The sequence below is a fragment of the Bison bison genome, unplaced genomic scaffold (genome assembly GCF_000754665.1).
Source record: "Bison bison bison isolate TAMUID 2011002044 unplaced genomic scaffold, Bison_UMD1.0 scf7180017864464, whole genome shotgun sequence".
Classification (NCBI taxonomy): domain Eukaryota; kingdom Metazoa; phylum Chordata; class Mammalia; order Artiodactyla; family Bovidae; genus Bison; species Bison bison.
Genome location: NW_011495025.1, coordinates 9,060,155 through 9,071,670, shown reverse-complemented (window position 1 = coordinate 9,071,670; position 11,516 = coordinate 9,060,155).

Sequence of the window (11,516 nt, the reverse complement as noted above, 5' to 3'; positions counted from 1 at the left end):
CAGTACTCTTGCCTGGAAAATCCCATGGGTGGAGGAGCCTGGTAGGCTGCAGTCCATGGGATCGCAAAGAGTCGGACACGAGTGAGCGACTTCACTTTCACTTTTCACTTTCATGCATTGGAGAAGGAAATGGCAATCCACTCCAGTGTTCTTGCCTGGAGAATCCCAGGGACGGGGGAGCCTGGTGGGCTGCCGTCTATGGGGTTGCACAGAGTCAGACACGACTGAAGTGACTTAGCAGCAGCAGACCTTAATAAATGTTGCTTTACATTTGTAATCTCTGCTCATCTTCCTTTTTCCTCATTGGTACTTTTCCATGAGATTCATGGCCCTAGAGCCTTTTCCAAGGACTGCGAGAGGCTGGGGAGTATGACTTGTATCACCGTCCACCAGCACATTCAGTCTAACAGGTGCCAATGAGCAGAAATGACTTCTTGAGGACTGAGACCAGTGTTACCTTTCTCTTCCAAGGTCTTGTTAATTTTTCTGGGGCTCCCTTGCTCAAAGCCACCATTGTTTACTCTGGGAGGCAAATGGGGATCAAACTCTAGATGATCAAGTTCTCTGATGCCTCAGAGCCTGGATTAGCAGTCTTTCTTCCCGTGATTCCTCTCCAATTAAAGATCAAAGGAAAGTTAAAGAGGCAATTTATCAAATCCCTATATTTAAACTCATTTGATTTCCATTCAATGTGCTACAATCTGAAGAGTCAAACAAATAAACAGAAATAAGCACAAAGCATCTGGCTTTTGTTTTTGCCCTTAGGAGACTTCTCTGGTGGATTCTCTTTGCTTTGCCTGAAGTGTGGGAAACCTGCCTCCTGGAGCAGCCCTCAATCAATGACAATGAATTTGGTGTGTCAGAACCCAGCCCTCTCATCCCCAGGGTAAGATACCCTACAGACCCATGTTATATGTTGACTCTTGAGTTCGCACAGTTGTGTTATGCTCAGGTTACCCTCAGCTTGATAAAGCACTCTTTAAAACAAACAGCTGACTCATTGGAAAAGACCCTGATGTTGGGAAAGATTGAGGGCAGGAGGAGAAAGGGATGACAGAGGATGAGATGGTTGGATGGCACCACCTACTCATTGGGCATGAGTTTGAGCGAACTCCAGAAAATAGTGAAGGACAGAGAAGCCTGGCATGCTTCAGTCCATGGGACGGCAAAGAGTTAGACCCAAGTCAGCGACTGAACAATTGCTTTATTTCCCCTCCTGTCTCACTCTGACTTACCTACCAGTGTTTTCTTAACTTCCAAATAACTTAGTTGAATTTGAATCATCGGTCAGAGTCAGCTTCTGTAAGAATCCAAACTACAACATTATCTAATGCACTCAAGGGGCATGCTTTTGGATCTCTCCCTATAGGAGCTTCACATGTCCCTGGTGACTACCCACGTAATGCCTGTGGTAGTCCCCAGGCATTGTGACAGTTGAAGCACCTGCTCATACCTCCAAATACACCCCAGGGGGCAGTAATACTACTCCCAGTTGAAAATCACAAATCTACTGGTTAAGCTATTGAATTCTAGTTTTAAAATGTGTCCTAACTACTGTGTTTGAGCTCTAAACCAACACTATATTGTGAAGTAATTATCCTCCAATTAAAAATAAGTAAATTAAAAAATAAATCTCCAGGATATCTTAAAAAATGTATACCTAAATAATTGATTTAAGCTTATAATTTTAAGTTAAAAGAAGCAAGATAATTCTACCATGTTTTGGAAATAATATAATGTTTATGATAATTTTAGATTTACTGTGTTTATGTCTGTAATTTATTAGGTTTATAAGAATTGGTTAAGTTCCTGGAGAGCTTTTTTGTTATTCAGATTACTGAACTGCATATAAAAGAAAAGCAAAATGTATTAAATGAATAAATGCATTTTAAAATATTTAATGGGATTTAATTAACTAAGATGTAAAATCCCCTTTAAAAGTAATAGTTAAAATTTACTGGATATATAAATAGTATCACAAATTTGTAAATTAAATCTAAATGGTTTGTAAAATCAAAAAAAGGCTAAGCCTGTCAGTTTGTAACTTTAGTCAATTAAATATTAATTTTAAAATTGTATTAATCTTAAATAATCTTTTCTGTGTGCAATAACCTCAAAAAAAGCAACAATTCAACACTAATATTGTCTAATAAGTTTCACTCTTTATATGAAAAAACTTCCTATAAATTTTTGTCCCTCATATATCAAGACTAGTTTATCTTTCAAGGCATCCCTCTAACTCCACCTTCCCCATATGCCCTGCCTTGATGATTTCAGTTCTCATTTCTTTCTTTTCTTTTGAACATCTTCTGTATTTACAGTGAATGTGATATAATTTTTCCTCAATCAAATTTATTTCTTTATTTCTATTATTCCATTATTATTTTATGCATATGTTGGTGTACTCTTATAATTGGATTGATAGTTTTTTCATAGTTTCTTCAGGCCTTTCATTTTTTGAATCACCCAGGTGCCTTCCCAACACACATTCTATCTGGTCCCATTTTGCAGCAACCCCATTCCAGAGATCCGGATTGGCTCCAGTTTTCTTGTTTCCATTAACACAGGGTTTTCTTTGAGGAACTTGGCAATTGGCCCAGGACACTGCCCCAGTTACAAGTTCAGGGTCCCCATTATCACTGTGCTGTTGTTGTTGTTGTCAGTAAGTCATGAATGACTCTGCTACACAATGCCTGCAGAATGCCAGGCTCCCCTGTCCTTCACTATCTCCTGGAGTTTGTTCAAATTTATGTTCATTGAATCCAAGATGCTATCTAACTGTTTCATCCTCTGTTTTCCCATTCTCTTCCAGCCCTCAATCTTTTCCAGTATCAGGGTCATTTCCAATGAATCAACTCTGCATTAGATAGCCAAAGTATTGGAGTTTCAGCTTCAGCATCAGTCCTCCAAATGAATATTCAGGATTGATTTCCTTAGAATTGACTGGCTTGATCTCCTTGCAGTCCAAGGGACTCTTAAGAGTATTCTCCAGTACCACAATTTGAAAGCATCAATTCTTCAGCACTCAGCCTTCTTTATGGTCCAACTCCCACCATCATAAAGGACTTGATTTAGGTCATACTTGAATCACCTACTGGTTTTCCTTATTTTCCTCAATTTAAGCCTGAATTTCACCATAAGGAGTTCTTGATCTGAGCCACAGTCAGCTCCAGGTCTTGTTTTTTTGTTGATGGTAGAGAATTTCTCCACTTTTGGCTGCAAAAAATATAATCAGTCTGATTTGGGCATTGACCATCTTATGATGTCCATGTGTAGAGTTTTCTCTTGTGTTGTTGAAAAAGGGTGTTTGGTATGACCATTGTGTTCTCTTGGCAAAACTCTGTTAGCCTTTGCCCTGCTTCATTTTGTACTCCATGACCAAACTAGCCTATTACTCTTAAGTATCTCATCACTTCCTACTTTTCCATTGCAATCCCCTATGATGATGAGGACATCTTTTTATGATGTTAGTTCTAGAAGGTCTTTTAGGTCTTCATAAAATCAGTCAACTTTAGCTTCTTTGGCATTAGTGGTTGGGGCATAGACTTGGATTACTGTACCAGTGAATGGTTTATCTTGGAAACAAACAGATCATTCTGCTGTTTTTGAGATTGCACCCAAATATTGCATTTTGGACTCTTTTGTTGACTATGAGGGCTACTCCATTTCTTCTAAGAGATTCTTTCCCATAAAAGTAGATATAATGATTTTCTAAATTAAAATTTCCCAATCCTGCCCATTTAAGTTCAATGAATCCTAAGATGTCAATAGATGTTCACTCTTGGCATCTCTTCCTTGACCATGTCCAATTTACCTTGATTCATAGACCTAACATTCCAGGTTCCTATGCAATATTGCTCTTTACAGCATCGGATTTTATTTACATCACCAGCAGATACATCCACAACTGAGCGTCATTTCTGCTGTGGTCCATTCTTTCTGGAGCTATTAGCAATTGCCCTCCACTTTTCCCCAGTAGCATGTTAGACATTTTCCAACCTGGAGGGCTCATTTTCAGGCATCATATCTTTTGCTTTTTCATAATGTTCATGGGGTTCTTGGGGCACGAATACTGGAATGGTTTGCCATTCCCTCCTCCAATTGACCACATTTAGTGAGAACTCTTTACTGTGACCCATCTGTCTTGGGTGGCCCTGCATGGCATGGTTCATAGTTTCACTGAGTTATGTAAGCCCCTTCACCACAACAAGGCTGTGATCCAGGAAGGGGATCAGCTGACTAATGCAATTGCCTTAACTATGGTTGTATCAATTCTTTTACTGCAATATTGGAATGAATAAACTGCTTCAAAACCCTGGCTTAAAAAGACAATCATTTATAATAGCTCACAAATTTAAGGGTCAGTTTTGAATCAGGTTCTGGTCTCAGCTGGACTCATTTGTTCATCTTCCATCAGCCTTGGGTCAGGTAGACTCATCTCAGCTGATCTTGGCTTGGATCATCTGCAAATTTGAGAGTCAACTATCAGTTGACTGTTTTAGATAGTTAGCTGAGATGGCTCTGCTTTCCTGTCAGTATCTTAGCCCCAGCTGACTTCAGAGACTAGTTGAGGCATGTTCTCTTAGCAAGCACAGCTAAGGCAGGAAGGAAGTGACAGATGCAAGTATTTTGTCAAGACTTTGCATGAGTCAAGTCTGGTAAGATCTTATTGGTTAAAGCAAGTCATATGACCCAAGGGACAAGCAATTATTAAAACAAAACAAAACAGCAAGACCACTGGAAGAAGAATGAAGATATAGGGGAAGGGCAGAGCTGGACCACCAATGTACTAAGTCAAAATCAGCAAAAGGTCAGAGTACCTGCTAGAAAATATGGAAATGAGAAATTTATGTTTCTGAACAATATGAGGTCTATATTTTCTGCATATATAGATGTTTTTGCATAAGTGAGCAAAAGAGTCTGAGAGAATAGTCAGAGTGAACAAGACTATGAAGAATCCTAGCTTTCCATGTGCTAATCCCATTCTGTGTCCTAATGTATTCAGTAATTTCAATGGCTATGGACATTTGTTTTTTAATCCTGCTTGAATTAAAGTTTTTGTTAGTTTGGAGAGTTTTAACTTAGACAACTTCATAGCCCCTGATAGAGTTTGAAAGGGAGTGGGTCCCAAACTTGGAACCCTACTTTCTCCCTTCCTTTCACCCTGAGGTTCTGATTCAGGGATTCTTGTTTGGGACCATGAGCTCTTTTTCAAGTTCCTCCTAGAATAAACACAATCACAGGTCCTACATTAAAATTCTGCAAAATTAGTACCCTTGATAAATCCCCAACATTTTAGAATAAGTAGAAATGTTCTATGAAAGTGATACAAACTTCTATTTTAAGATAACTAAATATATGTGCGTGCGTGTGTGTGTGTGTATAAAAGACTGCTTAAAAGTGTTTAGGGCACTTCAAAATAGAAGTTCCTGAACAAACATTATAGGCAGAAGTTGTTCTAAGAAGAGCTTGCAGCTTTGTGAATTGACACAGAAGCTTGTCAACAAATCCAGTTCACTTACAGGAGTCATTTATTAGGAACTTCCTTTGACAGAGAGATCTGTCTTGTATTTCCAAGTTTGCTTTATGTAAACTGATGACTCTCTGAAGGTTTTATTGAATGTGTAAGGTGTTTATAGTCTTTAGAACATACGCTAAATACTCGATTCTTCTTTGTTCCTTTAGGTGAAGGAGTGAGTTATGTAGACTGCAGATTTATCAGTGAGATTTCAGAATGGCTTTGCTGCTTTCTTTCTCTCTCTCTCTCTCTTTTTTTTTTTTTTTTTTGGTTATGCAAAAGGTACTTTGAACATGTGAAGATTTTATTCATTTCCCATGCTGTATGATTTGGAGTCATATTTTTGGATGGAACATATGTAGTGCATGAAGCCATGTCTTTCTGAGAAAAACACTGACTTCTTTTTTTAGTAAAATAGTTGTTCTTAATTCCTGAATGTGAATTTCAGAAGAGGTATCACTCATGTTGCAGCAAAGAATTATGGTTGTATTGTTTTCTTCATGTTCTTTAAAGCAGTTTGCACAGAAACTATTTCAAAAGAATTTCCCATTTATTTCCAGTGAAATTTCAGAACTGTGTTTTTGTGGACAGCTGTTAAAGCCTAAAATTAAATCAAGCCCATTAAAACAATATTAAGTTCTTTTCAGAAAAAGACTGTTGCAGAATAATTTCATTTAATTTGGTGAGAAAGCCAATATTTACTACTTTTAATATACTGTCCTAAGTGTTGAGATATGGAACTGAATAAGATATGGTTTATACCCTCATGAAACTCTAGAGGGAACAGGCAAAAATTCTAGATATGAAAGATATTGTTTAGAACTAAAAATAAAGCTCTGAAAGAACAAATAAAAGTGTCACAAAAAATCAGCAATTCATTTGGTTTTTGAAGGATGAGTAAGAATTACACAGTACCTGGTTTCCTGTTTTTATATTTTTTGCTGATTTTGAGAGTGAGGAAGGAGGGAATAATTTCTCTCCAACTCTAATCCATATTGTTCAAGTAAAGTTGATTTAACTCTTGTCTCTTAAGTATAGACCCTGACTGAGGCTTGGCCAAAATGAAACTCATGTTGCCTTGGTTTAAATGCCAGGGATTGGGGGTTGGTGTATCAAAAGTTAGGCATATATAAAATCAAAAGCTCTAGTCGAAAGGAATGCAATGCCTAGCATGTGGGAGTATCTTGACAATTCAGGCAGCAACCAAAGCAAATATTTTGCAAATATTGTAAGATGTTGAAATTGTTTGATAAGATTTTGAATCATGTCTCATAAAATGCCTCAAAAATTAATTACAGGGACTTTCCTGGCTGTCCAATGGTTAAGTCACTGAATTACACTGAAGGATGAATGGGTTCAATCCCTGCTTGAGAAACTAAGATCCTGCATGCTGTGAGGTGCAGTGAAAAAAAAAGACTATTACAAAGTTTCTGAAACAAATTTTAAAAATAGAAAATTTCATCAAAGATGTAAAAGAACCAAATGAAAGTTATAAGACTGAAAATTACCACAACCAAAATAAAAAGTCTATTAAATACACTCAAGAATAGGGTTTAGAGAATAGAAGACAGACTTACGTGCATTTGGAGATAGATCAATAGAATTTGCTTAATCTGAACAACAGAGAGGAAATTGAAAAGATTAATATGGTCTATGGGACAAAAGCAATTTAAAATTTGTATCATCAGAATTCAGAAGTAGAGGATAAAGAGAGTGGAACTGAAAAAGTATTTAATAAATATTGAGTTAAAATTTCCCATATTTGGTGAAAGATATAAGCCTGCAGATCCAAGTGCTTGGGCACACTCCAAATATGATAAGTGCAAACAAATCCACACCAAGATATATCATAATCGAATATCTGAAAACAAAGTCTTAAAAACAACTAATGATAAACCACAGGTCATCTGTAATTTGATAAAACTGAACAAACCATTTATGATTAAATTTCATAATCACACCAGAAAAGAGGGAAACGTTCTCAGTCTCATAAAGGTCTACACAAAACCTATTGTTACCATCATACTGAATATAAAGTAGATAATTTTACTTTTGTCCTTAAAGAAACACTATTTTTTAATACTAAATTCTTACAGACATAAATACATATTGAATAATATTTTTGATGTTCTGCCTATATTTTTTTCTTTAGATTACTAGCAATTTTATCTCTTGCTGTGTTTCTTCCAGTGTAAAAATATCCAACTAAATAAACAGATGCAGATGGGCTCTAATGTCCTTCGAGACCAAGCAATGTGCCTTGCATCCTGCCTGTTGTTACATATAATGTAGTTTAATACTTATAAATACTGTATTAGTTTCCTATTGCGACTATAACAAAGAACAATAATATTAGTGGTTTAAAATGATGAAAATTTATTCTATTACTTTGCTGGAGATCAGAAATGCAAAGTGGGTTTTACAGTGTTGAAGTCATGGTTCCAGGAGAGCTGGTTCCTGTTCGAAGTTCTAATGAGAAAATCAATGTCCTTGTCTTTTCCAGCTTCTAAGGTGACCTATATATATATATAGTGATATATATCACTTGGGACCCTCTTTGCATCCCTCTAACCTCTTGCTTCTGTCATCACATGTCCTTCCACTGACTGTCTTTGACTCCTTTTTATAATTTCTCTTGTGATTACATTGGGCCCACATGGATCATTTATTTAATCTAACCCCGCATCTCATGATCCTTAACTTCATCACATCTGCAATGTTTTTGTTTGTCATATAAAGAAAGTAATTTATAGGATCCTGGATTTAGAATGTGAGTATCTTTGAAAGGCCATTATCCTATCTACTATAACCACCTGCATTAGTTAAGTGGTTGTGTTAGAGATTACCTATCGTGCCCCAATATTCATTTTTGCTTTCTTCCTTATGGATAAAAGTTTTAGATGGTCACAAGATAACCCTGGTAAAAGTTATCTATCCAAACTTCTCTGGCACTTAGGTGTGGTCTTGTGACTTCCATTGAACAATAAATAAATGTGGGAGCAGAAGTGAAGATAACGCAGCCAAAAGCCTCTCGGAAGCAGTGCACAGTATTTCATGTTTCAGTCCCCCTGCTATGGCAACCAGTGAAACTCTGGCCTGCACTTCTGTATGAAGATTATACCTGCTAGGATTCCTACCAACAATCTAATTGAAATGAATATCAAGCATGAGCCTTCGAGGTTGTTAGATACTAGAGAATAATATTGCCCACCCTGACTGTGTATATTAAAGTACACATTTGTAGTTGTTTCATTGTTCAGTCGCTAAGTCATGTCTGATTCTTTGTGACCCCTTGGACTGTAGCATGCCAGGCTCCTCTGTCCTCTACCATCTCCTGGAGTTGCTCAAATTCATGTCTGTTGAGTTGGTGATGCTATTTAACCATGTCATCCTCTGTCACTCACTTCTCCTTTTGCTGATGCTCCTTTTGCTTCTTCTTCTCCTGATGCTCCTTTCTCAGCATCAGGGTCTTTTCCAATGAGTCAGCTCTTTGCATCAGGCAGTGCTGTAAGTGCTGGCTACTTGTGCAACCGCCTTGCTAGAATAGCTTACTAATAACCAAAGTTTCAAATGGCAGGGAACTGCTGTCCTTGTGTGAAGGATATGGATGCACAAACTGATCTAAGCTAATAGGACCCTGAGAAATGAGAAATCTGTAAGGAAGCTTTTCTGGGAGAGGCTTTCCTATCTAGTAAAATATGGTCATTTGCCATTTTCCCTTTATACTTTTGCTCTTATCAGATGAAGACGTGGTACTTGGAACCAGAGGTAGCCAGGTTGTAACCATGATGGGAAGGAAGCTAAACATGTAATTGAAAATTCATTCAAAAGCTCTGACAAAATTGGGCTGCTGAATCAATCTTGTTAAATACCTAATTATGAATGCCTCTAGGTAGAAAAATATTGTTTTGACTGCTTTAAATGGGCTTTCTGCTATTTAAAATTGATAGCGTATGTTACTTGACATATAGAGACTTGCCACAGAATCTAAAATTTCAGGAACCAAATAAATTTAGATGTATATATATTTTATAAGCCCCTTATTAACCATCTTTTGTTATTCTCTCCCAAAACTAAGGGAACAGACTGCTTCCCACAACACCTAGTCTCTTAACTACACAGTCTCACTGTCCAAACCCATGAATTTTTGATAATATTTGGGAGATGTATGAGTATATATATATATGGTAAAATATAAACATATAAACATATATACATACACACAACATCAAAGTATAGATAAGGTTTATTTAACATTCACCCTAAGTGTAAATGTTAACTTTAAAACAGGCAGTTAGTAGGTCAACTGGATATTTTATTCATATACATGTGAACATAAATATGACATTTTGTACATTTTATAGTTGAAGTTTTGCTCTAAAATAACTTTACAAGAAATCAGAAAATGCTTGTTTTTTTTTCCCCTTAGATCAATAAAAGTCCACAGACAAGTATCGGTGGGGTGAAGGTAGGGGAAAGAGAAACAGAACAAATCTTCATGTCTCATGTTAGATTTTTAAAAATTCAACTTATCTGTACTCTTCTATGATACTTTTACATGATTTGCCACTTGAGTTTAGAAATACTTAAAAATATTTTAGAAATATTGAATATTTCAGAAGTATATTAAAAAGCTGCAGAAAGACAAAGACAGAAATGAAACTTCAGGTTCTACATGATAATAGAACAGAACAGATTATAGTTTTTCCCCAAACACCTCTTTGTAATAATACTTTGTGAGCAGACAATGCCAGTTACAGTTCCAGGGTTACTCGGGTTGTTTAGAACTGCAGGTCCAACATGACCTCCTCCTTCTTTGGAAACAAATACACCCAGAGAACAGTGTAAAATGTTACAGATCAGGGCTGCAGTCTGACATTCACAGCCTGAGAGATTTGTCAAAGCCATGACCAAGAGATCACCTAGTTTAGACTGTAGTAAAACAGTATGCAGCCTTTCCTGGATTAGGAACACATACAAACTTCCCCTCAGATGCTCGGTGCACTGAGATCCTATGAGCAGTCACTAAATATTACCAGTTGAAGCTGGTAACAATTTCTAATATTTTTGTCTATTTGTTTAGAGTTTTATTCCATTTCCCTGATCACTTACTTCATTTCTGGTAGCTACTGCACTCTGAGACACCACTTCACTGCTTTGCTGCCCAAGAGGCAGCATGTTCAATCTCTATTTCTAGTACAGTGAAAGTTGCAAACGTTGCTTAGCTAAAATAAAAATCTTTTGAAAACCTGACTCAATCTAGGAAGGATATCCAAATGGGCTTTTTTGCAAAATGAGTGACCTCATTCACAGCTTGCTGCTGCTGCTGCTAAGTCGCTTCAGTCGTGTCCGACTCTGTGCGACCCCATAGACAGCAGCCCACCAGGTTGCCCCGTCCCTGGGATTCTCCAGGCAAGAACACTGGAGTGGGTTGCCATTTCCTTCTCCAATGCATGAAAGTGAAAAGTGAAAGTGAAGTCGCTCAGTCGTGTCCGACTCTTAGCGACCCCTTGGACTGCAGCCTACCAGGCTCCTCCATCCATGGGATTTTCCAGGCAAGAGTACTGGAGTGGGGTGCCATTGCCTTCTCCACATTCACAGCTTAGTACTACACAAAATGAGAGCTTCCTTTAATTATATGGAAAGGGAAAATAAGCTATCAGAGAGAAAGAAACACAGACTTGAGGAAAGAAATATAACTTTTCAGAGAAAATTGAAAAATAGGTTTAATGATTGCTATCAAAAGGTAAAATCAGAGGAAAAAAGTGTGTTTGGAATTCACATATTGCATTAACATTACATAATTTAGATGTTCGGAGAAGGCACTGGCGACCCACTCCCGTACTCTTGCCTGGAAACTCCCATGCATGGAGGAGCCTGGTGGGCTGCAGTCCATGGGGTTGTTAGGAGTCAGACACGACTGAGTGATTTCACTTGCACTTTTCACTTGCATGCATTGGAGAAGGAAATGGCAACCCACTCCAGTGTTCTTGCCTGG